This window comes from Macrobrachium rosenbergii, chromosome 42 (genome assembly GCF_040412425.1).
Source record: "Macrobrachium rosenbergii isolate ZJJX-2024 chromosome 42, ASM4041242v1, whole genome shotgun sequence".
Classification (NCBI taxonomy): Eukaryota; Metazoa; Arthropoda; class Malacostraca; order Decapoda; family Palaemonidae; genus Macrobrachium; species Macrobrachium rosenbergii.
Genome location: NC_089782.1, coordinates 31,179,236 through 31,206,735, shown reverse-complemented (window position 1 = coordinate 31,206,735; position 27,500 = coordinate 31,179,236). Strand labels below are relative to the sequence as shown.

Below are 27,500 nucleotides of genomic sequence, written 5' to 3'. Positions count from 1 at the left end.
AGATGAATTAATAGTTTAGTAAATACGTTCAGTAAAATTGAATCGAAGGTGTGTATAAACCATTTTGAAAGTATTATTTTAAATTTAGCTGAAATCGTTCTGGGATTTCACGTGAGTCAGATCTGTAATTCAATCGGCTCCTCAAAAGATAAATAGATAAATTATTTATTTATAGATAAATTATTTATTTATAGATAAATTATTTATTTTAGGGAAACGAAGGAATAAGTAGATAAATATTTATTAAAAATAAAAAAAATAAAATTAGTGCAACCCTCCAACAAGTATAGTTTTAAATTAGGCCGAAATAGTTAGGAATTCCATGCATGTCAAATATAAATTTAGTCATTAAGTCACACAATAAACAGATAAATTGATTAATTTATCAATGGACAATATAATAAATAAGTAAATAATCTTAGTAAAATGAATCAGTTACTGTTTTACATTTAGCTAAAATCATTCGGGGATTTCTTGTACGTAGAGTCTATAATTCAGTCGTGAAATCCCACAATAAACAGAGAAATGTAGTGATTTATCAATCAATAATTTGATAAATAAGTAAATCTTAGTGAAATACTGTTAAATCCCAGAGTAAACAGAGAAATATACTGATTTATCGATACATAATTTGATAAATAAGAACAAATTAGTAAAATATCGTTAAATCCCAGAGTAAATAGAGAAATATGATTTATCAATAAATAATTTGATAAATGAGAAAATAGTCTTATTGGAATACCGTTAAATCCCAGAGTAAAACGAGAAATACAGTGATTCATCAATAAATAATTTGATAAATGAGAATATAATCTCAGTAAGGTGGAAGAAAGTTCAGTGATTAATCAATAAATAATTTGATAAATGAGAAAATAACCCAGAATTGGGTACAAAACTCTGCCGCGTACTGTTCCCCAAAGTCGAGGTAAAGAAGATAATATTACGCGAATCACACAAAGCGTGAGGTTATATCATGAAAGGCAGCAATAATTGAATATTTAATGCGCCGAGGAGTTTCCTGGGTCGAGAAATTACGGTTTCTGTCATCGAACTTCTCGTTCTTGGCTGGGCTGCCAGTCAAATGTATCTGAATAATGCCGTTCGTTCTACTTTTATAGAAGTACAATTCTAAGTCAGCTGTCACGCTTGGTTTTAGTTTTCTGTAAAAGAAAACTATTGTGCCGGCTTTGTCTGTCCGTCCGTACTTTTTCTGTCCGCCCTCAGATCTTAAAAACTACAAACGCTAGAGGGCTGCAAATTGTTATGTTAATCATCCACCCTCCAGTGATCAAACATACCAAATTTCAGCCCTCTAGCATCAGTAGTTTTTATTTTATTTAAGGTTAAAGTTAGCCGTAGTCGTGCTTCTGGCAACAATATAGGTTAGGCTACCACCGGACCGTGATTAAAGTTTCATGGGCCGCGGCTCATACAGCATTATATCGAGACCACCGAAGGATAGATCTATTTTCGGTGGCTTTGATTATACGCTGTAGCGACTGTGCAGAAAACTGTTTCTTCGGCGCGTTTTTTACTTGTTTGTATAGGGAAAAATCAAGATTATTTTCCGAAGTATTATGTCGACTATATATATATATATATATATATATATATATATATATATATATATATATATATATATATATATATATATATATATATATATATATATATATATATATATATATATATATATATATATATATATTATATATATATATGTGTGTATATATATATGTATATATATATATATATATATATATATATATATATATATATATATATATATATATATATATATATATAAACTCATTAACTTCCTTGTCATCAAGATCAAATTACGAAGAGCAAGACCTATAAATAGATATATCCCACGTGTGCTCTCATTCTCTCTCTCTCTCTCTCTCTCTCTCTCTCTCTCTCTCTCTCTCTCTCTCTCTCTCTCTCTCTCTCTCTCTCTCCCATCATAATACATCTTCATCTTCATCTCCGCTTATCTCAAGAGCTATTAGAATTATATCCCCCCCATCTCTCGATAAATTCACGTAAGGAAATCCAAAACTGAATTAGTATATATCAGTCTGGAAGGGAGGAAGGAAGCTTATTTTGGGCAAAACGAGTTATCTCGATTAATTAGCCCTGGCAACTGCTGGAACGCGATTGGGACGCGTTCCGTTGATAAGCTGAATAATGGCATTAATGCTGCGTGTGTTTGTGTGTGTTTGTGTATGTATGTGTGTGTGTTTGTGTTTCCAAGGTGCCAAAATCATTGCGTTGGAGGCGTCTTCGGTTTGTGAGTCCAAGGGAATATTTTTAATTTTAAAGACTCAGATACAGAGATATCTTTTATTTAAATTTCACATGATTAGACTCAGGAATATTTTAATTTAAATTTCACAGAATCAGACAGAAATATTTTTATTTAAATTTCACAGAATCAGACAGAAATATTTTTATTTAAATTTCACAGAATCAGACATAGAAATATTTTGATTAAATTTCACAGAATCAGACACAGGAATCTTAAAATTCAAATTTCACAGAATCAGACGCAGAAATATTTTGATTTAAATTTCACAGAATCAGACACAGAAATATTTTTATTTAAATTTCATAGAATCAGACAGGAATTTTTAAATTTAATTTTAATGACTCAGGCACCGAAATATTATGTTTTAAATTTCACAGATCAGACACAGAAGTATTTTTAATTAAAGTTCATAGAATCAGACAGGAATTTCAAAATTTAAATTTCACAGAATCATAGAAATATTTTTATTTAAATTTCACAAAATGAGAGAGGAATTTTTTAAATTTAAAGTTCACAGAATCGTACAAAAATATTTATATTTAAATTTCACAGAATCAGACAGAAACATTTTTATTTAAATTTCACAGAATCAGACAAAAATTTTGATTTAAATTTCACAGAATTCGGACACAGAAATATTATCTAAATTTCATAGAATCAGACACAGGAATTTTTAAATTTAAATTTCACAGAATCAGACGCAGAAATATTTTAATTTAGATTTCACAGAATCAGACACAGAAATATTTTGATTTAAATTTCACAGAATCAGACACAGAAATTTTTTTATTCAAATTTCACAGAATCAGACAGAAATATTGTGAATTCCAAACCAAAGAATTTTTTCCTATGCAAGAGTTGGCTTTCGTTTTATCTTAATTTTTTTTTCTCTCAGTAGGGGGATAACGCCGTCAGTGCACCTCACGCGGTGCACCGTAGGCATTAGAGAAAGGTTCTTTGTAGTGTCCCTTCGGCCCCTATCTGCTATCCCTTTCATTCCTTTTACTGTAGCTCCGTTCGTATTCTCCTTCTCCCATCTGACTTTCTTCAACTCACTCCTGACAATTGTTTCATAGTTCAACTGCTTTGAGGTTTTTCTCTTATTACACCTTTAAATAAACCTTTTTGCTCTCAATTTCTATTTCAGCGCTGAATGACCTCATAGGTTCCAGCTCGGCCTTTGGCCAAAATTTTATATTCCATTCCATTCCAAACCCTTAATTTTTTTCTGAATTGTTATGTTACTTTGTAAGGTTCATTTACTACTTGTAAATATTCTTATCAATTAATTAAATAAAAATTTATTATTTATGAGGCAGGCTGATGTACATCAAATGTATGTCTTTAATTATGTAAGCGTGAAAAATAGATGGTAGCTTGCAAGATTCAAGAATCTAAATATTTCAGTTACCTCATTACTTTCAGTGATAATTTTCACTGTGATTTATGTAGACCAGTTAGAGTAAAATGGACAAACTGAATGGCAGTTTGATGCTTACTCAGTATACATGTATATAAGTATGAATGGAAAATAGATTTTTGGACTTGCAAGAGTCAAGAACTCTCTCTCACACAAACTACAAAGCCCATAGTAAAATCTGACTTGTGGGAGAGTGGATAAAATATTAAGTATTGTCTTTCTCATACAAACTACAAAACCCGTAGTAAAATTTCTCTCATGGAAGAATGGGAGAGTGAATAAAATATTAAGTATTGTCTCTCTCACAAACTACAAAGCCCACACTAAAATCTCTCTCATGGGAGAATGGGAGAGTGAGTAGAAAATTAAGTATTGCCTCTCTTATAAACTACAAAGCCCATAGTAAAATCTCTCATGGGAGAGTTGAATAACATATTAAGTATTGTCTCTCATAAACTACAAAGCCCATAGCAAAATCTTTCGCATGGGAGAATGGGAAAATGATTAAAAAATTAAGTATTGTCTCTCATAAACCACGAAGCCCATAGTAAAATCTCTCTCGTGGAAAAGGAGAAAGTGGATAAAGAATTAAGTATTGTCTCTCATAAACTACAAAGCCCAGAGCGTGAAAAGTTGATAAAAAGAAATCTAGCATCATCATCTCTTGCAAACTACAAATCCCACAGCAAATTCTCTCTCACAGACGAGTGAATGACTCTCTGCCATCCCAGAAAATGAAATAGGTCTCAGGAACAAACTCTTCTGGACATAAAAGCACGGAGAGAAAAAAAAATGAAAAGATTCTTGAAGAGAATCACTCATTCCTTCGCAGGGGAGATTCATTCATCAGCAGGAAATGGGGAGATTCATTTATGAGAAGGAAATGGGAAGATTCATTCATCAGCAAGAAATGGGAAGATTCATTCATCAGCAAGAAATGGGGAGATTCATTCATCAGCAGGAAATAGAGAAATTCATTCATCAGTAGGAAATGGGGAGATTCATTCATCAGCAGGAAATGGGGAGATTCCTTCATCAGTAATAAATGGGGAAATTCATTTATCAGCGGGAAATGGGGAGATTCATTCATCAGCAGGAAATGGGAAGATTCATTCATCAGCAGGAAATGGGGAGATTCATCCATCAGCAGGAAATGGAGAGATTCATTCACCAGCAGAAAATGGGGAGATTCATTCATCAGCAGGGAATGGGGAGATTCATTCATCAGCAGGAAATGGGAAGATTCATTCATCAGCAGGAAATGGGGAGATTCATTCATCAGCAGGAAATGGAGAAATTCATTCATCAGCAAGAAATAGGGAGATTCATTCATCAGCAAGAAATAGGGAGATTCATTCACCAGCAGGAAATGGGGAGATTAATGCATCAGCAGGAAATGGGAAAGATTCATTCATCAGCAGGAAATGGGAAGATTCATTCATCAGCAGGAAATGGGGGAAGATTCATTCATCAGCAGTGAAATGGGGAGATTCATTCATCAGCAGGAAATGGGGGAAGATTCATTCATCAGCAGGAAATGGAGAGATTCATTCATCGGCAGTGAAATGGGGAGATTCATCAGCAGTGAAATGGGGAGATTCATTCATCACCAGGAAATGGGGAGATTCATTCACCAGCAGGAAATGGGGATATTCATTCATCAGCAGTGAAATGGGGAGATTCATTCTTCAGCAGGAAATGAGGAGATTCATTCATCAGCAGGGAATGGGGAGATTTATTCATCAGCAGGAAACGGGGAGATTCATTCATCAGCAGGAAATGGGGATATTCATTCATCAACAGTGAAGTGGGGAGATTCATTCATCAGCAGGAAATGGGGAGATTCATTCATCAGCGGTGAAATGGGGAGATTCATTCATCAGCAGCAAATGGGGAGATTCATTCATCAGCAGTAAATGGGGAGATTCATTCATCAGCAGGAAATGGGGAGATTCATTCATCAGCAGTGAAATGGGGAGATTCATTCATCAGCAGGAAATGGGGAGATTCATTCATCAGCAGGAAATGGAGAGATTCATTCATCAGCAGGAAATGGGGAAGATTCATTCATTAGCAGGAAATGGGGAGGTTCATTCATCAGCAGGAAATGGGGAGATTAATTCATCAGCAAGAAATGGAGAGATTCATTCATCAGCAGTGAAATGGGGAGATTCATTCAACAGCAGGAAATGGGGATATTCATTCATCAGCAGTGAAATGGGGAGATTCATTCATCAGCAGGAAATGGGGAGATTCATTCATCAGCAGGAAATGGAGAGATTCATTCATCAACAGGAAATGGGGAAGATTCATTCATTAGCAGGAAATGGGGAGATTCATTCATCAGCAGGAAATGGGGAGATTCATTCACCAGCAGGAATGGAGAGATTCATTCATCAGTAGTGAAATGGGGAGATTCATTCAACAGCAGGAAAAGGGGAGATTAATCCATCAGCAGTGAAATGGGGAGATTCATTCATCAGCAGGAAATGGGGTTTCCTGTGGACTGTGTTACGTAAAGATGATTACACATTCATGGCAATTTTCTAGCAGCGGACTTTCCAATTAAGTTGGAGTCATTCAGAGGGAAAAAAGATTAATTTCTCGTTCACTCATTTCTTTGTCTGATTGAGAGAGAGAGAGAGAGAGAGAGAGAGAGAGAGAGAGAGAGAGAGAGAGAGAGAGAGAGAGAGGCTACCGTATTAAGGAAGAAATAACTCACCCGCTTTCTCTCTCTCTCTCTCTCTCTCTCTCTCTCTCTCTCCATTAAAAAACAGACTCCCATACGAAGGAAACAATGACTCTCTCTCTCCCTCTCTCTCTCTCTCTCTCTCTCTCTCTCTCTCTCTCTCTCTCTCCGAAAAAACAGACTACCATACGAGGGAAGCAATGACTCTCTGTCTCTCTCTCAAAAAAAAAGTACCATACGAAGGAAGCAAAGATTCTCTCTCTCTCTCTCTCTCTCTCTCTCTCTCTCTCTCTCTCTCTCTCTCTCTCAAAAAAAAAAAAAAAAAAAAAAAAGTACCATAAGAAGAAAGCAATGACTCGTGTGATCAAGATATAGTTTTTCCTTCCGTGTTTGGGAAGAACAGTTTTTTTTTTTTTTTTTCAAAAGTAACTTTTTTTTTATTTTCCAACGTACCCCAGGAAATTTTTTTTTTTTTTTTGTTATCCAGCCATGAGCAGCAACCAGATTCACTCGATATGCAAATGAGTTCGGTGGCCGAGCATGCGTGAAAATGGAATGTGAATTACGTTCCACGCTCTTAAATCTTTGCCTATCGCCAAAAGATCCGTATAGAATGTTATATTTGTTTTTTTTTTCGTGTTGAATATTCTGAGCTATTATAAATGATTTCTATTACTTGGAATGGTCTCTTTCAGATGCACTCTGATGGTTGACTTAAATTCAAATCTTGATAAAGATTCCTTTACGTATGATTTGCAATTGTATATATATTATTTTTGATGGATAACACAATATTGTCTTATCCATCAAAAATAAAATATATATATATATATATATATATATATATATATATATATATATATATATATATATATATATATATATATAGATATATATATTATTTTTTATGGATAAGACAATATCAATTTTAATGTTTAATAAAGTATTGAGTGATCAAATAGCGAATTTCTGGATCTGATGTGAATTGAGAGTGTGTGTGTGTGTGTGTGAGAGAGAGAGAGAGAGAGAGAGAGAGAGAGAGAGAGAGAAAGACGCCTTTCGTTTTTGAGAGAGAGAGAGAGAGTAATGTGAAATGCTACTGCAGTTTCTTTTGTATCTCACCTGAGAGAGAGAGAGAGAGAGAGAGAGAGAGAGAGAGAGAGAGAGGTGGAATGTGAAATAATACAAAATCCTTTTACGTATCTACCTGAGAGAGAGAGAGAGAGAGAGAGAGAGAGAGAGAGAGAGAGAGAGAGAGAGAGAGAGAGAAATACTACACTTTCCCCATTTTACCTCACCCGAGGGAGAGAGAGAGAGAGAGAGAGAGAGAGAGAGAATGTGAAATACTACACATTCCTCTTTTTACCTCACCCGAAAGAGAGAGAGAGAGAGAGAGAGAGAGAGAGAGAGAGAGAGAGAGAGAGAGAGAGAGAGAGAGAGAGAGAACCTCTTCCTCTAGCCTCCGAGAGAAGCAAATTAATTGAGAAATGCCACTGGAAGGAAGGCATGAGAAGAAGAAGAAGAAGAAGAAGAAGAAGAAGAAGAAGAAGAAGAAGAAGAAGAAGACTTCGCATCCAGTTTCCAGCCAAAATGAAATAAACACTAATGAGCAATCTGGGGGTTTCCATGATAATCTCGGCCCAGTTCTGAGACCACCCCCCCCACCTCCCAGCCCCCGCCCCCGCCCCCAATCCCACTTTGTATAACCAACTCATGACACAAAGTTTTAATGAAAACCTCTCAGCTGTACTTAAAGGCTTTGTTAGCCGAGGTGGCTTGTCTTTGAAGGCTTCTCCGTTTGGCCTTCATCCTGCATATGAGAAGAAGAAGAAGAAGAGGAGGAGGAGGAGTTTGTTGACATGAGAGGAGGGGGAGGGGGAGGGGGAGGGGGAGGAGGCTGCCTTGTTCACGAAAGTTGGGTCTCGCTGTGATCTTAAAAACCAGTGTTTGTGTCTTGCCCACCGAATATTTTCTATATAAATTTTAGAGGGATGAATGTTGGTTTCTTTCATATTAGAGCGTGTGCAGCATTAATTATGATTATTATGTTAATTATGTTTAGCATTAATTATGATAATTATGTCGTGTAATTGGAACTTCAGAAGTTCAAGCTGAGATGCAATGCATTATTATTCTAATACGATTTTTATATATTTTAATAATTTACTGATATTTTTTTCTGTTTGTTTATTAATTTGTCAATGTATTTTTCCTTTTTTAATTAGTGATTTTTTCTTTATGTATTTCCCATTGCCGTCTGTTACTACTTTCAAATGAACTCCGTATTTTTTGGAAGCTTGAATTTCAAGTCAATGGCCCCATGTGGTGGGCTTGTTCCATATGAATAGGGGTCATCTTCATAATAATAATAATAATAATAATAATAATAATAATAATAATAATAATAATAATCTTTGGAAGCTTGTTCCATCTCAATAGGGTTCATCTTCTTAATTAATTAATAATAATAATAATAATAATAATAATAATAATAATAATAATAATAATAATAATAATAAAATGACCAAATGTCTCGAAATGACACCAGTTAAAATCACTTTGTCTTTATGGGTAATTAAACATATATTCAATATGCTTTATCATCAATGCTGCATCAACATACCTACTTACCTGCTTGCCTGCCTGCTTGCCTGCTTGGCTGCCTCGCTGACGACCCAATGAATATGAAATGTTTTCCCAGAAAGAGAGCAAAACCCAGCTCTTCATAATTCATAATTTCACCGATGACGGGACGCGTAATCATTTTTAATTACGCGCCGGTTATGCGTCCCATGACGCTGGATATTAATTTAGAATGTTAGAATGGCTGTTATGAAAGGTTTGTTTCCTCTTTTTATCGAAAGCTGAAAATTGTTGTGGAGTTTGGGGAGTTCATCCGGGATTTCAGGTTGGGTATTGTAAAGGGGATTTTTTTTTGTGTGTGGGGGAAAGATTCTTATTGCAATTTTATGTCTTTGTGAGATTTATTTGTTACTGAAAATAGTGAGTTTGAATATCATTTTAAAATACGTTTTCACTGAAAATAGTGATTTTAAATGCGGATTTAAATTACATTTGTTACTGAAAATAGTGAGTTTGAATATCACTTTAAAATGTTTTTACTGAAAATAGTGATTTTAAATGGGGATTTAAATTACATTTGTTACTGAAAATAGTGAGTTTAAATAGTACTTCAAAATATTTTTGTTACTGAAAAAAAGTGTTTAAATGTAAGTTTAAAAAGTATTTGTTACTGAAAATAATGCGAGTAAATATCCTTTTAAAATAAGTTTTTACCGAAAATAGTGATTTTAAATGGGGATTTAAATTACATTTGTTACTGAAAATATTGCGTTTAAATCTCATTTTAAAATGTTTTTTACTGAAAATAGTGATATTAAATGTAAGTTTAAAAAATATTTGTTACTGAAAATAGTGAGTTTGAATATCACTTTAAAATACGTTTTTTCTGAAAATAGTGATTTTAAATGCGGATTTATATTACATTTGTAACTGAAAATAATGAGTTTAAATATCACTTTAAAATATGTTTGATACTGAAAATAATGATTTTAAATGCGGATTTAAATTACATTTGTTACTGAAAATAATGCGGGTAAAATATCACTCTAAAATATGTTTTTACTGAAAAAAGTGATTTTAAATGTGAATTTCAGTTACATTTGTTACTGGAAATATTGAGTGTCAGTTGAATTTTAAATATATTTTTTTCTGAAGTTGCTAAGCTTAATAAGGAGTTTCAGTTGAATTGTAAATATAATTTTTTTCTGATAGTACTTATTTTAATTTTTTTTAAAATACATTTGTTACTGAAAATATCGATTTTAAGTTTGGAGTTTAAATTATTTATTTTTTACTTAAAACAGGAACTTTAAATGTCACTTTAAAACATGTTTGTTAGTGAAAATAGTGAGTTGAAACTTGAGTTTAAATTGTATTTGTTACTGACGTTAATGAGTTGTAAATACATTTGTTTTACTCTCTCTCTCTCTCTCTCTCTCTCTCTCTCTCTCTCTCTCTCTCTCTGTGTACACATTTCTCCCAAACACCTTTACTTTCTCTCTCTCTCTCTCTCTCTCTCTCTCTCTCTCTCTACTTCCTCCTCTTGCTCAGAAAACCTCTTATTTCTAAATCCTTTTCCCTTTATTTCTTTGTCCACACACATCTCCTCTGGGTCCTTTCAATTCCTCTCTGTCTCCATCTCTTGCTTTATATCAGTCTCTCCCACAAAAAAATTCTGGTCTTTCTGCCTTTCTACAGAATAAAAATTTATAATCTTACGGTAATTATAGTTCTCTCTCTCTCTCTCTCTCTCTCTCTCTCTCTCTCTCTCTCTCTCTCTCTCAGTTTTCCTACAAAATCATCTCCCCACTTTCATCATGCATTATTCCTCTGCTCTAATAAGAAAACCCCGTAGGGGGGTAGCGCCGTCAGTGCACCTCACGGGGTGCACTGTAGGCATTACTAAAGGTTCTTTGCAGCGTCCCTTCCTTGGGCCCCTAGCTGCAACCCCTTTCATTCCTTTTACTGTACCTCCATTCATACTATCTTTCTTCCGTCTTGCTATCCACCCTATCCACCTCTGAATGACCTTGTAAATCCCAGTGCTTGGTCTTTGGCCTAAACTCTACATTCCATTTTATTTCATTCTGATGAGGAAAACAGCCTTTTTCAGTGCACAGAAAATCGTCTTTTTCTCTGCACACACCTCTCCTTTCCAGCACCCATATTTTAGTCTGTACATCCGTCTTTCTTTCTGCACACACAAATCATGTCTGTATAAACCCGCCCCCTTCGCTCTCTGCCCCTCAGATTTCCTATTTCTAAATACCATTCACTCTATTTCTCTACACACACATCTCTCTTCTAAATCCCTTCACTTATTCTCTCTCTCTGTCAGTGTGTCTCTTAATTTATGAGAAACATGTTCTTTCCCTCTTTAAGTTTCTCAGTATTTGTAAAGTGTCAATACTTCTTTCAGAAACACCTTTTCTTCTGTATAAATAAATCCATATTCTACTTCAAATTTCTCTGCTTTTCTCCTAATATTTCTGTCTGTTAAAAATCATCATCTTTTCTCTCTGTACCATTCAAAAAACAGCCCATTTTGTTCCATATGAATCTTTGTCTCTTTCAAATACATCTGCTTCCATATAAATAAATCTGTATTCTGCCTCAAATTTCTCTGCTTCTCTCTCATTATTTCTGTCTTTCAGTATTCTGCCTCAAATTTCTCTGCTTCCCTCTCAGTGCCCTTCATAAAACAGCATATTTTCTTCTGTATGAATCCTTGTCTGTTTCAAATTTCTCTGCTTCTGTGTCTAGAAGTTTTCCTAATAAGTTGCCTACTAAACAGCTTCCTCTTCTCTGCCGTCTCTACTTCCTTGCATGGTCCATTAGCATGGCATGACTAAGCAGTAATTAGCATCATTAGCTGCATATTGTGGTTGTTTAACAATGTACCATTACATCGGTATCAGTAACAGCCAGGATTCTCTTCTAGTAGTATGTAGGATTAGTATACAGTAATAGCCAGTAGCTACTCAGCAGGAAGTATTAATGTCTCTCTCTTTCCAGGAGTTATGGATCTCATCCCCGGCCAGTTGTGGAGGAGGTGACAAGGGCCTCCCAACCTTCCTTACCCACTGGATTCCCTGCCTTTTCAACCTCCGGCTTACCTCGAAATTTTAACTATCTCCAAAAACTCCTTCGGAGATACTCTAGCTGGTAACTCATGGCAACTTCCGTACAGGGTATATATAGAAGGTGGACTCATGAAGGCCCGTCAGTCTCTGGTGAGCTGTCACAGAAGTAACATCTATACGGAATAGTATATTCTCTCTTTGTGACCTTTGGTTAAATAAATCACTCAACTGCACAGTCTGATTGTCATTCAATACCACCATTGAATTTATACAGGTAATGAAATTACCATTCAGTTCATCAGGAAAATTAAATAATTATAAAAACTTGGTAATTTATTACGGAAAAAGGAAGCATAACAATAAGAGTATGTCAAATTAGGGGGGCCAATTCCTGACCCAAACCACACCCGTCCAGGTCAGCCCGGCCTGCCAGGGCCACACACAAAAAAAAAAAAAAAAAAAAAAAAATTAAAAATTTTATTAAATTTGTATTTAAAGTTGAGGCGTCCAGAAAAGGTTTTTTTTTAACAGCCCTGGATTACCAGCATCTTATTTAGGCTTTGAAGGGTACCGGCGATCCTCTTGGCCCTCCTCGTTCTCTTGATATCAACTGGGTCTCTCTCTCTCTCTCTCTCTCTCCCAGCAATTGCTGTCTCTGGGTTTATCATCAGGATAGGTGATGAGTTCCTCTCCCTCTCTCTCTCTCTGGGCAGTATCATCAGGGCTGTATCATCAGGATAGGTGATGAGTTCCCCTCTCTCTCTCTTTCTTACTCTCTCTGGGTTGGATCATCAGGATCAATCTGTAAATTAAAAGAGATAAAGCATTATTACTAAAACATTTCAATAGAGCATTATTACTAAAAAATTCCAATGAAAACTACTAAAGTCTATGTCAATCTACAAAGATTCCAGCAGAGAAAACTAATGTACTTATAACATAGGAAGTTCATTTAACACGAGAGAGAGAGAGAGAGAGAGAGAGAGAGAGAGAGAGAGAGAGAGAGAGAGAGAGAGAGAGAGAGACTTGTGCAGAGAGGCTGGTTTTCATAAAAGTCAAGATATAGTTAAATTTATTATACGTACATAGAGACATTCTGTGAAATTTTCAGTCTTCATCAACAAATCATTGTATAGTTCGTTCAGGGCTCTCTCTCTCTCTCTCTCTCTCTCTCTCTCTCTCTCTCTCTCTCTCTCTCTCTCTCTCTCTCTCTCTCATCCTATTATCAATTATTAAATGACAGTGAAAAGAGAGCGTTAGAGTGGCTGGACAGCAAGGTAGAAAGATGCATAAAATGAAGGATGAAAAGGAGGAACTGGAAGAAACTTTCCAGTTATACCAAGAATTAATAATTAGAGGGGTTGGACAGGAAGACTGAAGAAGCAAATAAGGAATGGAGGTAGATTAAAAGGCTTAAAAAAAAAAAAAAAAAAAAATGGGTTCAGCTAGCGGCCGAAGGGACGCTGCAAAACACCCTTTAGTAATGCCTACAGTGCACCACGTGAGGTGCAATGACGGCGCTACGCACCGAAGGTGATTGTTTGAATGAAATTGGGATTTTTTGGTAAGTTCCTGGAGTGATCCAGTTCCTGGAGTGATCCAGTTCCTGGAGTGATCCAGTTCCTGGAGTGATCCAGTTCCTGGAGTGATCCAGTTCCTGGAGTGATCCAGTTCCTGGAGTGATCCAGTTCCTGGAGTGATCCAAAGTGTTTAACGTTCATCAAAAACTTAGGAATTGATGATTGCTTTTAATATAATTGTTCTTAATATAAAGCTGATTTTGAATTTTAATATAAAGCTGATTTTGAATTTTAATATAAAGCTGATTTTGAATTTTAATATGGATTAAAAATTTAGGAGTTGATGGCTGCTTTTAATATAATTGCTCTTAATATAAAGCTGATTTTGATTTTTTATTTTAATACTGCTTTTAATATAAGATTTTGAATTTTAATATGAAAAAGTTCCATCTAAATTTTAACATTTTTTACAAACTTAGGAATAGACAACTGCTTTTAGTATTTTTTTATTTCATTTATACAGAAACGTCCCATTAAATTTAACATTTATTATAAACTTAGGAATATATTAATGCTTTTAATATTGATTTTTGAATTTTAATATGAAAACGTCCCAACAAACTTTACCATTTATCATAAACTTAGTAATATATTATTGCTTCTAATATTGATTTTTTGAATTTCATCAATATAAAAATTGTCCACAAAATTCAACATTCATCATAATCTCAGACTATTGCTTTTAACACTGATTTTCTTTAATCTCATCAATATGAAAACTGTCCTCCCAAAAAATTCATGGAAATAGGCATCACAGCATTTGCTACCAACTAGTACAATTTTTCATTCGCTCTGCCCAAAATTAATTTCACCTTATGGCTTTGTTTTTTGCAAACTATCGCCCACGCCCCCTCCAACACACAAAAGAGAATTTATTGGTCCTTTCCGATGACCAATGGAAACTTCCTTTGTTCTGTGTTTTCCGAATGTCGTTTTACAAAAGTTCAATTAGAATTTTTTTAATTCGACGAAATATGAAGGAAAAAATATGTGATTTCATATCCGGGCGCTGCAGAATGATGGGGAAAATCAGAGATATTTTTTTGAAATCATTTTTTCCCAGAATAAATTAAATAGGTAATGTTTGCTCCATCTTTTTTTCCTAAATATAGACTCACTCTCTCTCTCTCTCTCTCTCAATAATGAATATTGTATGTTGGACATTGTAGACTCAGGGCAGTAACAAGATCTCTCTCTCTCTCTCTCTCTCTCTCTCTCTCTCTCAGAAATTAACATTGTATATTATAAATTGTAGGTTCAGGGTAGCAGAAGGACCTCTCTCTCTCTCTCTCTCTCTCTCTCTCTCTCTCTCTCTCTCTCTCTCTCTCTCTCTCTCTCTCTCTAAGAAATTAACATTGTATATTATAAATTGTAGGTTCAGGTAGTAAGAAGGACTCTCTCTCTCTCTCTCTCTCTCTCTCTCTCTCTCTCTCTCTCTCTCTCTCTCTCTCTCTCTCTCTCTCTCTCAATAATGAATATTGTATGTTGGACATTGTAGATTCAGGATAGTAACAAGATCTCTCTCTCTCTCTCTCTCTCTCTCTCTCTCTCTCTCTCTCTCTCTCTCTCTCTCTCTCTCTCATCTGTACTCTCTCAGAAATTAACATTGTATATTATAAATTGCCTCCAGGTTCAGGAATGAGGACTGAAAACCTCTCAGATTTCTCTCAACTCAGAACGATTGAATGATATTTTCTCAGCCTCTCTCAAAATGTATTTTGTATATTTGGACATTGTAGATTCAGGATAGTTAACAAGATTAAATCTCTGCTGACGTCAATCTCTCTTTCTCTCAATAATGAATATTGTATGTTGGACATTGTAGATTCAGGATTTAACAAGATCTCTCTTTCTCTCTCAGAAATTAACATTGTATATTATAAATTCAGGTTCAGGGTAGCAGAAGGACCTCTCTCTCTCTCTCTCTCTCTCTCTCTCTCTCTCTCTCTCTCTCTCTCTCTCTCTCTCTCTCTTTCTCTCTCTCTCTCATCTCTCAATAATGAATATTGTACGTTGGAAATTGTAGATTCAGGATAGTAACAAGATCTCTCTCTCTCTCTCTCTCTCTCTCTCTCTCTCTCTCTCTCTCTCTCTCTCTCTCTCTCTTTCATCTGTACTGTATCAGCTTTTAATCGTCAGCTGATCTCGCGGCGAAACGAAAGCTGATATCTGCCTCCATTACTAGGAATGAGGACTGAAAACCAACTCAGATTTCAAAAAGCAACCCAGAACGATTGAATGATATTTTCCCAGCCTGCAGGCAAATGTATTTTGTGATATTAGATTCGGGTATTTCATTCGAAGAGAAGTTAGAAAGATTAAATTTGATGCTGACGTCAATCTGGATATTTCTCACAATATAAGTCTTATCTCTTCAGAGATATTTTGTATTTTTGGAATATTTCTTTCTGATGGATATCATTATTATAAATCTTTATTATTATTTCATATTATTCTTATTATTATTATTATTATCAGTATCAGAAGATGAATCTTTGTCATTCTTTTCACCTCATTTTCCTAGAATTCTTTTGCATCTTATAGGAATATAGGCAGCTCTCTCTCTCTCTCTCTCTCTCTCTCTCTCTCTCTCTCTCTCTCTAATGATAATCTCTAATCTCCTGTTATTAATTTTAATAATCTAGAATGTAAAACATAGATACCCAAATAATATAACCTCCTAATAAAACCAGAAAAACTTCAAATTTATTATTATTATTATTATTACTCAGAAGATGAACCCACAAAAGGAGCCACTGACTCGAAATTCAAGCTTCCAAAAAAATAATAATAATAATAATAATAATAATAATAATAATTTTATTATTATTATTATTATTATTATTATTATTATTATTATTATTATTATTATTATTATTATTATTATTATTATTATTATTATTATTATTATTAATCAGAAGATGAAACCTATTCATATGGAACAAGCCCACCGAAGGGGCCACTGACTTGAAGTTCAAGCTCCCAAAGAATATTAAGGGGTTTCTTAGGAAGAAGTAAAAGGAGGCAAATGGAAATACATAATGAAGACATCCCACTTATTAAAAGTCTTCAAACATCATCGGTTTTATAGATAGACTTTGATGGAGAATGAAACTGCCTTGGGAAGCAAATTCCTGAGATGTATGCTAGTGTTACACCAGCCCTGGTTTTTTGCCATGCCCCTAGGTTAGGTTAGGTTAGGAGGTTGGTTAGGTTAGGAGGTTGGTTAGGTTAGGTTAGGTTGGGTTAGGTTAGGTTACATTAGGTTAGGAGGTTAGGTTAGGTTGGTTAGGTTAGCCTAACAGGTTAGGTTAGGTTAGGTTAGCCTAACAGGTTAGGTTAGGTTAGGTTAGCCTAACAGGTTAGGTCAGGTTAGGTTAGTCTAAGAGGTTAGGTTAGGCTAGGTTCATTAGGTTAGGTTAGGAGGTTAGGTTAGTTTAGGTTGGGTTAGGTTAGATTAGGAAGTTAGGTTAGGTTAGGAGGTTAGGTTGGGTTGGTATCTCTTAAGTAATTTGGGTGTGGGAAACATAATAAGATTAGTTTCAAGAAAAGGGGGGTAGAGCCATCAATGCACCTCATGCGGCGTACTGCAGGCATTACTTAAGGTTCTATGCAACGTCCCTTCGGCCCCTAGCCGCAACCCCTTTCATTCCTTTTACTGTACCTCCGTTCATATCTTTCTGACATCTTTCTTTCCGCCCTCTCCTAACAGTCGTTTCATAGTGCAAAGTTTCCGTCCCAGCGCTGAACGACCTCATTGGTCCCAGTGCTTTGCCTTTGGCCTAAATTCTATATTCAATTCAATTCAAGATAATTCTATGGCTAGTTTTCAAGATATGGCGTCCCGCTTTTTTTCAGGGAAAGGTCCCGGTACTCGGTTACATCTCGGGGATAAACGCCCCCCGGGAAACGCTAATAATTAATTTAGCATCGACGAGAAATAATTATCCCCAGTCGCTAATTAAGATCATTAACGGAGTTAAATAAGCGGGGTTTTGTTCCTAAATCCGTTCTCTGTAGATTCTCTGTAGACTCGTTTAGTTTTTCCGACCCTAGGATGAATTACAGGCAAGGTTATGTTATTAATACCGGAGGAAATTACGGGATAATAAACTTTAGATAGACCGGTAAAATGGTCGTGAGTATGGAATAACATTCGGGGTCTCTCTCTCTCCCTCTCTCTCTCTCTCTCTCTCTCTCTCTTTCTCTCTCTCTCTACATTATGCGTTCAGGATAGTAACAGGAGCTCTCTCTCTCTCTCTCTCCTTTCAGTAATTAATATTGTACATTATGCGTTCAGGATAGTAACAGGAGCTCTCTCTCTCTCTCTCTCTCTCTTTCACCTTTCAGTAATTAATATTGTACATTATGCGTTCAGGATAGTAACAGGAGCTCTCTCTCTCTCTCTCTCTCTCTCTCTCTCTCTCTCTCTCTCTCTCTCTCTCTCTCTCTCTCTCTGTGTGAATATTGTATATTGTGCATTGTAGATTCAGGGTAGTAACACTATCTCTCTCTCTCTCTCTCTCTCTCTCTCTCTCTCTCTCTCTCTCTCTCTCTCACAACTAAAACACCCCACCTCTGGCCACTTAGGACACCAGTACAGGCACTGCATTATTATTATTATTATTATTATTATTATTATTATTATTATTATTATTATTATTATTATTATTATTATTATTATTATTATTCGGAAGATAATCCCATATTCATATGGAAGAGGCCCACAGGGACCATTGATTTGAAATTAAAGCTTCCAAAGAATATGATGTTAATTTGAAAGAAGTAACATTATTGTTATTGTTATTGTTATTGTTATTGTTATTATTATTGTTATTATTATTATTATTATTATTATTATTATTATTATTTAGAGGACAAACCCTGTTTATATGGAACAATCCTGCAGGAGCCGCTAACTTCAAATTCAAGCTTCCAAGAATGTGTGTTCATTTGAAAGAAGTAACATTTATTATTATTATTATTATTATTATTATTATTATTATTATTATTATTATTATTATTATTATTATTATTATTATTATTATTATTATTATTATATGGAAAAGTACTACAGGAGCCATTGACTTAAAGTTCAAGCTTCCAAGAATGCGGTATTCATTTGAAAATTCCAAAACTGTCACTGAAAAATCGTATGTACAAAGAATATCACACATATTCCAACATCTCCTGCCGATGAAAATCTAATTTAAGGAAATTTGTTCATAATCGTCTACAATGAATGATACACATATTCCAACATTTTCTGTCAATAAAAAGGTCTCATTTAGGGAGAACAATTCATAATCGGGTGCAGTAAGACAGCTTATTCCGGACGGCAAATCACAACGAGAGTTCCTTCAGGCGCTTCGTGAAGAAACGACTCGGATTTTCACACTTTGCATTCGCCTTTGCAGAACGCCTCAAAGAAACAATATATCCGAGGCAGTCTCCTCTTCTCATTATTCTCCTCCTTCTCCCTGTTGCCTTAGAAAGAGAGAGGAGAGAGAGAGAGAGAGAGAGAGAGAGAGAGAGAGAGAGAGAGCAAAAAAGAAAGAGAGAGAATAAAGTCTTTGTTCTTCCTACGTTGCTTTCTTCCGCGAGCTCTTTGTAATACTAAACCCCTCCGGTGGAAACCCTTTTGCAAAATTTCTACCTCGCCTCTTCAAAAACATTTCACGAATAACTCCAGCTCTCAGCTCGCTCTCTCTCTCTCTCTCTCTCTCTCTCTCTCTCTCTCTCTCTCTCTCTCTCTCTTGCATCTTATTTGGAATTGGTTTAGTTATATCTCAATATTTTCGTAGTACGGATAATCATTTGCATCTTATTTGGAATTGGTTTGTGTGTATATATATATTCATTATATTTATTATGTAGTACGGATAATCATTATAGCAGTGTAAATATTATTTGGCAAACTTTATTTGTTAGTTTTGTTATATATTATATTACATGTTTGTGTATATATATAGATATATATATATATATAGATATATATATATATATATATATATAATATATATATATATATATATATATATATATATATATATATATATATATATATATATATATATATATATATATATATATATATATATATATATATATATATATACTGTATATATACATAAACACAGATATACCAAAACACATCCCCTAATAAATTCACGACGAAAACTATGCAAAGAAAAAAAAAAACACACGCTGTACAGAATATAGAAGGGAGAAGGTTAGAGAGGATATTCACATCAAAACAAAAAAAAAAAAAATCCTTCTTCTTCTTCTTATTCTTCTCCGTCTTCTTCTTCTTTCTTCTTCTTCTTCTTCTTCTTCTTCTTCTTCTTCTTCTTCTTCAGCCCTGAATTTCACTCCGAGTCACTTGACCGTATCCGACGAAGGATGATGTACAGAAAGGGGTCGCTGGAGCTGAACTTTATTTTCTTTATTTTCTTTTTTGGCTTTCATATCGTCAGGAGGAGAAACGCTTACATTATTTCAAGGATTCCTCTGCAATTTCGCAGGAGGAGGAGAAGAGAGACAGGGACAGGGTGTGAAAACTGGGCAGGATAAAGATTCGTTTTGACTGTTCTTTCTCTCTCTCTCTCTCTCTCTCTCTCTCTCTCTCTCTCTCTCTCTCTCTCTCTCTCTCTCTCTCTCTCTTCTTTGAAAGTCAAGAATATCTTGCAGAAATGTACAGATTCTCTCTCTCTCTCTCTCTCTCTCTCTCTCTCTCTCTCTTCTTTGAAAGTCAAGAATATCTTGCAGAAATGTACAGATTCTTTTTCATTATTTCTCTCTCTCTCTCTCTCTCTCTCTCTCTCTCTCTCTCTCTCTCTCTCTCTCTCTCTGTGAAAGTCAATAATAACGTGCAGAAATATATAGTTATTTTTATTACTCTTTTCATTGTTCTCTCTCTCTCTCTCTCTCTCTCTCTCTCTCTCTCTCTCTCTCTCTCTCTCTCTCTCTCTCTCTAAGCTCACACGAATATCTTGCAGAAATATACTAGGATTTATTTCTTTTTGTAAAAACAAACTCTTTTAAGGAAATATTTGTGAAAGGAGGGTTTCTTTATTATCTTTTTTCTCGATAATGACTGAATCTCTACAATGATGGGATCAATAAAACGTGCAGAATATAAATTTGTTTTTATTAAATAATTGCTCTCTATATATATATCTATGTATATATAAACATTATATATATATATATATATATCTCTCTCTATATATATCTCTCGTTATAATGTAAACGAGAAGAGATATATATATATATATATACGCGGTTTATATATATAGGAGATGATAATGCGTCTAGGATTTATTTATATATTATATTATAAAACAAACTATTTTAAGGAAATAAGATAAAAGGATGGAAAGGGATTGTGTGAAAGGAGGTTTGAAAAGAAAATTTTATTATTATTATTTTTTATGAATATATAATGACTGAATAAGTACAATGACAAAATGAAATAAACGAACAATTGAGGTTTATATAAATTTATATTTTTGAAACTCTTCGTGAAAAATATATATATATATATATATATATATATATATATATATATATATATTTATATATATATATATATATATATATAGTCATAAAATAGTTAGCTTATATGTACTTCTTTTATGATATATATGCCTTTCAACTGAAAGACCTGGGTTCGATATATTAAATTTATATTTATATATAATATATAAAAATATTCAGTTTAATAAAGAAAGCAATTTGCGCTTAATAGGTGAAAAATTTACGACATTTTGAAAGGAGAAAAAAGGAAATTGTGTAAATGTATAAATAAGGAAACACAAAAGATGAAATTAAGTATATAAACATTGAAAAATTTTGCGCAAAATTTACCAGATGTTTTAAGACCTTCTTATAATGACCTTTGTCATCATAGAATGATGCAATGAGGAAGAGTTTTACTAAAACTTCAAACTAGATCTTAAAATATAGTGATTTTTATCCCCTATCAAATTAAGTGTCAGTTCATACGTAGACATTTAGGGGCTAATATCGATTTAAAATAAAATTTAATACGTATATTTAGGTCATATGTCACCTGTATTCGTTCTGACAGGTCAAAGATCACAGGTGAGATATGAAACTGAGGACAGCTTAATCACGCAAATTACAGGAATAAAATTCTTGATGGTCACTGAAAAAAAATCTGATCTCTTGATGTCAAAATGTACTGAAATACTTCTCCACCTTATAGGCTCTCTCGTCCACTTTGTAATTCACTGTCTTGGTCATTCTCTCAACTTTCCCGGTAGGGGGAACAGGTGCATTCAGTGCACCTCATGCGGTGCACTGTAGGGCATGTCTTCGGCACTTTGCAGCCTTTCATTCGGCACCGTTCTACAACTCTTTCCTTCCATTTCTTTTTGTCATATTTCCTAACAATTGATTCGTAATGCAACTGCTTTGAGGTTTTCCTCCTGTTACACCTTTCAGACCTTTTACTGTCAATTTCCCTTTCAGCTCTGAACGACCTTTTGGTCCCAGCGCTTAGCCTTAGGCCGAAACTCTGTATTCCATTCTAATAACTTTATTTACTTTGCAATCTCTTGCTCACCTTTTTCAATCACAGATCCACTCCGTGCGAGAAGAGACAGACAGACAGACTGACACTCGAGACAAACAGAAGAAGAAGAAGAAGAAGAAGAAGGAGACGATCCGCGCCGAGATAATGGCTCCCTCCAAACGAGATTATACCTCGTTCCTTTGATTACAGCTGCGAGACTCTGATATAAAGGGGAAAAGCTGATCAAAGGTCCCTGTATGCATGGGGCGTCTAACGAATTCCCTGTGAAACACACACACACACACACACACACACACAAACGCGAGGACAGGCATAGAACCCCCTATCTCCCTACCCTCCCTCAAACTCCATAGCCCTAGGCCCACTCGAAATGAGAATTGTTTATGTTTGGGAACGAGAGATCGTGTTTGTTCTGTAGGTTACAACAGTTTTTCTTCCTTCAGGTGTTACCGAGATGGATGGGGAGTTAGCAGGACTTGCAGAGAATGGGTTGGATATGGAGTTAGTGGGTCTAACGTAGAATGTCTTGGTGTACTGGGGAGACAGATGTGGTCCTTTCATTGGCCTTGAAAATGATTTACTAGCCAAGCTAAATGCCTTTCCTTTATTCCTTTCTGCAGATTTAATGTGGGATAATAATAATAGGTGTGTAGCAATGGCCTTTTTCAAATGATTTATTGCCGTGTCAGATACAGTTCGTTTAATCCGCTCAGATAATTTTCTATGGAAAATGGGACCACTCCCTAGCCATAAATATCATGATAAATGTTATTCTTGATGGAAGAATAACCAGCAAGTCAGGGGAAAACAGAATGCATAAGAATTCTGAAGCCAAAAGAATATAACAATTGGATCTTGACAGAAGTTCATTTCATTATCTTACAATCCTGTAATACGAAGAAAAACTAACATTGTGCATTGAAAAAGTTGAATAACCTATCTCCCTAAATCAGGCATCAGGCTTTCATTCTCACTCTCTCTTCTTCCACATACAGTTTAAAGTGTTCATTATTGAATTCCTCGTAAACATTATCCAACAACCACTTTTAAAAGTCACACCATGAATCCTTGTTTCAAACATTTTTTTGTAAGCCATCAATGAATCAATTCTCAGTTAAATCATTAAATGTGGCTTTGTACTATACCTATTTTGGCATATATAGTTTTTTCAGTTAGCAATTGATGTACTTTATATTTAGGGTTCCAGTATATTTTTATTCTGCAGACCATCTCATTGCAAAAATATTTTCGTAAGCTTGTAATATAAAAGTGCAATCCGATTCTGATTAAGATAATGAATACTTATCTAGCAGTGATTTTAATTGGTACATACACAATACTCTATGCCTTATGTAAACGATTACATAGGTACTATATGTACCTAAATAATCATTACGTAGGTACTACATGCTTCATGTAGGTGATATAAGTAAAAAATTGAAAATTTAAATTAATCAGGCAATATTAAAGCACGGCTCTGAAGTATAAGATTTCAAAACGAAGAGAAATGATTGAACACCAGATTTAATTCTCTGTCAGTTTCTTGTGTATCTATCAAAGACACGTCCCCCACAACTTGAAATGAAACCGTCTCTAACACGATATCCCAATAAATGAAAGGAGTGTCGAACTTCAAAGTTTAAAGTTTAAATCACATTTCTTTCCTCAAAGAGACTTTTTAATTTTTTTTTTTTTACTTTTTTTTTGCTTTTTTTTCAACAGAAGTCTTCCAGAGAGATTGACTAGGTTCCCGAGAGACTGGGACAAGTTGACAGTTCCCAAAGCTTCTCATTTGAAGAGAGGAAGACTGTCACTGCATTATAATTTGGTTCCTCTCTCTCTCTCTCTCTCTCTCTCTCTCTCTCTCTCTCTCTCTCTCTCTCTCTCTCTCTCGTTCGTCGATTTAAGGGATACTTATTACAATCGAGACTAGTGATGTTTTAACTCGCTCGCTTCTCTCTCTCTCTCTCTCTCTCTCTCTCTCTCTCTCTCGTCGATTTAAGGGATACTTATCTCAATCAAGACTGGTAATATTCTCTCTCTCTCTCTCTCTCTCTCTCTCTCTCTCTCTCTCTCTCTCTCTCTCTCTCTCTCTCTCTCTCTCTCTCTATCTCTTCGATTTAAAGAATACTTATTACAATCAAGGCTGGTAATATTCTCTCTCTCTCTCTCTCTCTCTCTCGTCGATATAATGGATACACATTTCAATCAAGACTAGTGATGTTTTATTTATCTCTCTCTCTCTCTCTCTCTCTCTCTCTCTCTCTCTCTCTCTCTCGTCGATATAATGGATACACATTTCAATCAAGACTAGTGGTGTTTTATTTTTCTCTCTCTCTCTCTCTCTCTCTCTCTCTCTCTCTCTCTCTCTCGTCGATATAATGGAAACATATTTCAATTAAGACTGGTATTGTTTTACTTATAAATCAAGCGATTTTGCTTCTTGAGAGACAATGTAAGTAAGTTTTGTATTTAGTTAGAACTTGTATTATTTTAAATGGTTTTCAGTGTACATGATTTACTTTTTGATTTTAAAAATAAAGTTCTTATTTTTACTGTATAACTCGAAAACACTGCCTTAGGTTAAGCCTTTCTTAACACAAAATAAGAAGACACTAGATAATGGTATTTTATCTGTAGGTTTTAAATATAAGCCACGGGTAGAAGGAAATTTATAATATTGGATGTATTTAATGATTGGAAATATGTTGAAACACTTTCTGTCATTTTTGTGCTTAATCGAGAATTGTAGCTTCGTTCAAGTATTCCAGAAATATTATTGGAACATTAGCAATATTTTTGGGTTCTCAGATGACTTGTGGAACATTTTTTTTTTTCAGGCAGTACCGAGCTCATCAGTGAAATAAGGAAGCAAATATTAAATCAACTTTTTGCTTAATCGAGAATTGTGGAATCGTTTAAATATTTCAAAAATTATTATTGGAAAATCAAAAATATTTTGGGAATTATAGATGGTTTTGGAATATTTTTTCAAGCAGTATCGAGTTAATCAATAAAATTACGGACATATTGAATTACCCAGGAAAAATCTGATAGAAATACTTGATGTTTAAGTATTCCAAAAATATTATTGGAACATCAGCAAAGTTTTTGAAAATGTATAAATTTTTAAATATTTTTCAAATAGCAACAAGCTAATCAATAGTAATGGAAGCAAATATTAAATTACCTATGAAAAAAATCTATAAGGAATATTGGAGGTTAAGGTATTCATTCATTCATGGCTTCAATTTGACGAAAAATGTGGCAATTTTAGAAGAGGAACACTTACTCTGTGAAATTAACTCCCAACAGAAAACATCGTGCCAGACTCTTTATGAAGAAACGACAAAAGCATTTTTTAAGTGCGAATTTCTTTTTCAACTTGTGGAGAAAGAAAAAAAAAACACGTTAGGAGGAACAATGGATTCATGACTGTTACCTAACCTTATGTTTCCATTGGGGACAAAGAAAGCAAAAAATAAAAATAAATAAAAAAAAACACAACACAAGAAAAAGGTTTCTTTGTTCAACTTACTTTGTCATCTTTTGTGTTCCTTTGTCCGGGACTGAATCTTCTTATGAAACATTTCCTGAATATTTTCTTTTTCATCTTGACTTGACTAGATAAATTTCCCTCTCTCTCTCTCTCTCTCTCTCTCTCTCTCTCTCTCTCTCTCTCTCTCTCTCTCTCTCTCTCTCTCTCTCTCTCTCTCGAGACATTTTAATTTTGTTGAGATATTTATTTTCATAGTTTTTTGTAGTTTTGTACAATTTTGATTATTTCTCTCTTCTCTCTCTCTCTCTCTCTCTCTCTCTCTCTCTCTCTCAAAATATATATATATATATATATATATATATATATATATATATATATATATATATATATAGCGGATCATATATGGGCATATATGAAAAATGGAAAAATAAGAATATTTATATTTAAATGATATGATAATACATAAATAAAAAAACTAAAAACATAATATATATATTATATATATATATATATATATATATATATATATATATATATATATATATGAGAGATATATATATAGATAGCGAGAGAGAGAGAGAGAGAGAGAGAGAGAGAGAGAGAGAGAGAGATGATACGAGTCATCATCTTCCAGCGTTAAATATTCGCAACTCCCGAAGAGAACTTCAAAAACAAATATACTGCACTGGAAGACGGCGACTATTCCTCCTAAATTCCTCGACGCATATTCCGCGCGACCGAGTCGGGCAAAGAACCGACACAAAGAATATGAAGTGGAGCAGAAATTCCAATATTCTTGGGAGAAAGAGAGAAATTATCTCGCGGAATTTATTTCTCCGCAAAGGAACTGAAAGAGGAAGGAAAGTAAAGAATATAAATGAAGTGCATATTCTTTAATTCCTTCTTTCTATTCTTTTGTTGGGTTTATGGTAATCTACTGCATATTTTTTAATTCCTTCTTCCTATTCTTTTCTTATATCTATAGTAATCTACTGCATATTCTTTAATTCCTTTTTTGATTCTTTTGTTATTGTTATGGTAATCGACTGCATATTCTTTCATTCCTTCCCCCTATTCTTTTCTTATTTTTATGGTAATCTACTGCATATTCTTTAATTCCTCCTTTCTATTCTTTTCTTATATCTATGGCAATCTACTGCATATCCTTCCATTCTTTCTTCCTATTCTTTTCTTACATTTATGGTAGTCCATTGCATATTCTTTAATTCCTTCTACCTATTCTTTCCTTATTTTTGTGGTAATCAACCGTATATTCTTTAACTCCTTCTTCCTATTCTTTTGTTATTATTTTCATGTTAGGTGAGGGAGAATTACTAAATATGTTTATTTAACAATGGTTCTGTTGCAAATGAAATAAGTTATCAAGGGAAGAAATTTCTTTTGTGTTGATGTTCAATGGAAGGGAAAATTTGGTAAAGGAAAATTGTAATATATGTTTATTTAATTGATTTCTTGAAAAGGAAATAAATTGTTAAAGGATGATTTATCTTTACGTTCTTGTGTAATGAAAATAAGTAAAAAATCCGCCGAAGTTTCTTCTACGCAACCGAGTTTTCTGTACAGCCGCTACAGCGTATAATCAAGGCCACCGAACATAGATCTATCTTTTGGTGGTCTCGGTATAATGGTGTTTGAGACGCGGCTCATGAAACTGTCCTACATCGTTGCCAGAAGCACGATTATGGCTAACTTTAACCTTAAATAAAATAAAAACTACTGAGGCTAGAGGGCTGTAATTTGATATGTTTGATGAT

The 27,500-nt window shown here is 34.4% G+C and overlaps 1 protein-coding gene and 1 long non-coding RNA gene across 3 annotated transcripts in view; one reads left to right on the top strand and one right to left on the bottom strand.

The window, feature by feature from the left end:
• The window catches only part of LOC136828153 (uncharacterized), a 384,459-nt gene extending 371,933 nt beyond the window's left edge, over nt 1-12,526 (top strand). For both annotated transcript variants that reach the window (XM_067085971.1, XM_067085972.1), the window contains one exon: nt 12,019-12,526. The gene's annotated coding sequence lies outside the window, so the exon portion shown is untranslated. The remainder of the gene's footprint in view (nt 1-12,018) is intronic.
• Nucleotides 12,526-27,500, bottom strand: part of LOC136828155 (uncharacterized) — a 224,334-nt gene continuing 209,359 nt past the window's right edge. The window contains exon 5 of the long non-coding RNA XR_010849940.1: nt 12,526-12,888. This is a non-coding gene — a long non-coding RNA (uncharacterized lncRNA). The remainder of the gene's footprint in view (nt 12,889-27,500) is intronic.